Raw genomic sequence first — 4,518 nt, 5'->3', positions numbered from 1 at the left:
GGGTTCAACCCCACCACTTCCCTTTGCTTCCGGCTGTCGGGTCCCTGAGTATGCGCGCGCACGCGCGTCCGAGCTTGAGCACAAACGCCTGAGCGCCGGCTCGCGCGCCCGTGCCTGGCTGCCCGCCCGCTCTACCCGCGGCTCCGCGGTTAGCCCTGGTGCTTGCGCTAAGTCTTCAGTCATGTCTGACTCTTTTCGAGCCCATGGACCATAGCCCGACAGACTCCTCTGTTCTTGGGCTTCTCGGCAGAATACTGGAGTGGGCTGCCATTTCCTACTCCAGGGGATCTTCCCAACCCAGGGATCCAACCTGAATCTCTTACTTGTCCTGGGTTGGCAGGCGGATTCTTTACCACTAGCGCCACCTGGGAAGAGATTCCTTCGGTTCAGTTCAGTCGCTCAGTCGTGTCCGACTCTGCGACCCCAGGGCTTACCACGCTTACCAGGCTTCCCTGTCCATCACCAACTCCCAGAGTTTACTCAAACTCATGTCCGTCGAGTCGGTGATGCCATCCAGCCATCTCATCCTCTGTCGTCCCCTTCTCCTCCTGCCTTCAATCTTTCCCAGCATCAGGGTCTTTTTCAAGGAGTCAGTTCTTTGCATCAGGTGGCCAAAGTTTTGGAGCTTCAGCATCAGTCCTTCCAATGAAAATTCAGGACTGATTTCCTTTAGGATGGACTGGTTGGATCTCCTTGCAATCCAAGGGGCTCTTCTCCAACACCACAGTTCAAAAGCATCAATTCTTTGGTAGTCAGCTTTCTTTATGGTCCAACTCTCACAACCATACATGAAAAACTGTAGCTGGAAAAACCATAGCTTTGAGTAGACGGACCTTTGTTGGCAAAGTAATGTCTCTGCTTTTTAATATACTGCCTAGGTTGACCATAGCTTTTTGTCCAAGGAGCAAGTGTCTTTCAATTTCATGGCTGCAGTCACCATCTGCAGTGATTTTGGAGCCCAAGAAAATAAACTGTACTATTTCCATTGTTTCCCCATCTATTTGCCATGAAGTGATGGGACCGGATGCCATGATCTTAGTTTTTTGAATGTTGAGTTTTAAGGCAGCTTTTCACTCTCCTCTTTCACTTTCATCAAGAGGCTCTTTAGTTTCTCTTTGCTTTCTGCCATAAGGGTAGTGTCATCTGTGTATCTGAGGTTATTGATATTTCTCCCGGCAATCTTGATTCCAGCTTGTGCTTCATCCAGCCCCACATTTCGCATGATGTACTCTGCATGTAAGTTAAATAAGCAGGGTGACTTACCTGGCACGAAAGCTAGCCTTCTGCATGCAAAAGCTGTAACTGGTTAGTTGCTCAACCATGTCCGACTCTTAGCTCACCAGGGTCCTCCGTCCATGGGATACTCCAGGCAAGATTACAGGAGTGGGTTGCCATGCCCTCCTCCAGGGGATCTTCCCAACCCAGGGATCGAAGCCAGGTCTTCCACATTGCAGGAGGATTCTTTACCATCTGAGCCACCAGGGAAGCCCATGAATACTGGAGTGGGTACCTATCCCTTCGCCAGGGGATCATCCCTATCCAGGAATCGAACAGGGGTTTCCTGCATTGCAGGCAAATTCTTTACCAGCTGAGCTACCAGGAAAGCTCAAAGCTGTAACTGCCAGCACCCAAATCCCGGGTTTGTACCTTGCTTTCTGGGCACCTCTGCTCCATTTTACTCGTGGAGGTGTGCCTGTCACTCTTTCATCTTGTCCTTTGGTGCACAGCTGCTTCGAACACATGCTGCTAAGTGTCCCATTCTGTGCCCAATGCAGGAGAGGAAGGCCTGTAGTTCCACTCGGTCTCCTGGGTCATCTCTGCCCTCAGTGTGATTTCTTTAGGAAATCTGGTTGCCATGGTTATCATCATGGTTACTACCATGGTCCCAGTCACAGTGATAGATCTGTTTTCTGGATCTGGAGCATTTCAATGGAGAAGAAATGGAAAGGAGACAAGTGATTTAGTTTTGGAGACAAGCCAATTGGAATTTTCAGGTAGAGGTTCCCAGTGAGTTACTGGAAGCTTGGGAGTGAAGATGAGTCAGTAAATGGGAGAGAGTTCAGAGGTAAGATGAGAAGAGTGTCTTCCCCCAAAATATCTCTTAATTTGTTGAGCCAAAAATCTCCATTGGCTCAGCTTAGATCAAATAACCTTAGACATCATACTTCGGTAATGGGATGGTAGGTTGGTAGAGTCTCTAGAAAAACTTGGTGTTATATATCAGGAGCCTTAAAAATATTCATCCCTCTTGACTCAGCATTTCTTATCCTAAGAAAATCAGCCAAAATTCAAAGTTTTATAAACAAAGACACTCTTCATTTGTTGTTGTTGTTGTTTGTGAAAAAAAAAAAAAACAATTAAAAAATGGGAATGGAGTGTCCAGAGGTAGGAAAGTATAGAGTATCACTAGAGCAGTGATTCTCAAGACTGTACTAGAGAAACTTTCCAGGTGGTGCAGTGGTGAAGACACGGCGCTTGCGCTGCAGGGGCACGGGGTCTGGATTTGATCTCTGCTTGGAGAACAAACATCATTATGCCTTGGAGCACAGCCAAAAAATAGAAGCAGAACAACAGCAACAGACCGTTAAAAAGAGACTGCACTAAAGGGGTGGAAGACTTTTAGGGGGCACCTGAGGACGTGAGGGAGGAGCCCTGTCTTGGCCTCAGTCCAGCCCTGTGAAACAGGGTGTACTCTGCATATTAACTGCAGTTGGGAGAGGGCTGGAGAGGGATAACCACTTTACATTCCCCTAAGACTTATTACTGGTGGGTACCAAGGACAGAGGGTGGGATCAGTTCCGCTGGTACAAGCAGTAGAGCATATATTTTTCTGTTGCTATGTAATAATTTATCACCAATTTAGTAGCATAAAACAATATTCATCTATTAACCCACAGATCAGTAGGTCGGAAGTCTGAGCACATGTCTGGGTTCTCAGTAAGGTAGAAATTAAAGTGTTGGCTAAGTTGCATTCCTTTCTAGAAGTTTCTGCCACCAGCTAGGGACAGTGCTTTTAGTGGGCTCATGTTATTAGGTTAGGACCACCTAGATAATGTCACTTTCATAAGGTCAACTGATTTGGGGACATAATTACATCTGTAAATCCCTTGATAGCAGTGTGAGGAGGGCACTGCTCCAACAGGAAAAGACATTGACCCAATCAATTCGGTTCAGTCGCTCAGTCGTGTCCGACTCTTTGCAACCCCATGGACCGCAGCATGCTACCCCCGCCCCCCATCACCAACTCCTGGAGTTTACCCAAACTCATGTCCACTGTGTCGGTGATGCCATCCAACCATCTCATCCTCTGTCATCCCCTTCTTCTCCCACCTTCAATCTTTCTCAGCATCAAGGTCTTTTCAAATGAGTCAGCTCTTCGCATCAGGTGGCCAAATTATTGGAGCTTCAGCTTCAACATCAGTCCTCCCAGTAAACACTCAGGACTAATCTCCTTTAGGATGGACTGGTGGGATCTCTTTGTGGTCCAAGGGACTCTCAAGAGTCTTCTCCAACACCACAGTTCAAAAGCATCAATTCTTTGACACTCAGCTTTCTTTATAGTCCAACTCTCACATCCATTCATGACCACTGGAAAAACCATAACCTTGACTAGATGGACCTTTGTTGGCAAAGTAATGTCTCTGCTTTTTAATATTAACCTGATAGAGCACAACAACAACAACAACAAAAAAAAGCAGAAGAGGAAGTTAAATGAACAATGACATGATCTATTTTGAAATATATAATGCCTTCAATATTGGATATGGTTTCATTACATGGTAATTGCCAAAATAGTGTTGTATAATGGTGAGAGAGTTAAAACATCATCTGTTCTGGGTGTTAAACAGGCTAAGAATGACTTTGACCCCTCCTCTCTTTCCTTTTCTGAATTATCGTGCTTAGTTGCTCAGTCGTGTCCAGCTCTTTGCGACCCCACGGACTGTAGCCTGCCAGGCTCCTCTGTCCATGGGATTCTCCTGGCAAGAATACTGGTGTGAGTAGCCATTCCCTTCTCCAGGGGATCTTCCTGACCCAGAGATCAAACCAGGGTCTCCTACATTACAGGCCAATTCTTTACCATCTGAGCCACCGGGGAAGTCCCTCAGTGTTTTTTATTAGCTGTTATTATCTGGAGACGAGTGATGAGGGTTAATAGTCAAAGAACTGGTTCTGGTCTCTTCTAGAAAGCTTTCAAGAGCATGTCAAGACTTTCTTTTTAGAATGTGGGATCACTTGTCATATATTGTATTCAGATAAAAGGAAAAAAAAATCTCATTCTACATCCTGTAACAAATGCTTAGTGACCGTTTGGATTTTTTTTTTCCTGCAGATTTACATCTGTTGTCCTTTGCCTTTTCTTACCAAGCAACAGGAGCTTTTTGTACATCAAAGACAGGGGTCAAAAGCTATGGCCCTTAGGCCAAATTTGACCAGTTATTTTTTTTATGAAGCTTGCAAGTCAAGAATGGTTTTTATATTTTAAATTATCTGTTTATTTATTTCATTATTTATTTTTGA

The sequence above is a fragment of the Oryx dammah genome, unplaced genomic scaffold (genome assembly GCF_014754425.2).
Source record: "Oryx dammah isolate SB20612 unplaced genomic scaffold, SCBI_Odam_1.1 HiC_scaffold_15, whole genome shotgun sequence".
Classification (NCBI taxonomy): domain Eukaryota; kingdom Metazoa; phylum Chordata; class Mammalia; order Artiodactyla; family Bovidae; genus Oryx; species Oryx dammah.
This window is presented reverse-complemented; position numbering follows the sequence as displayed.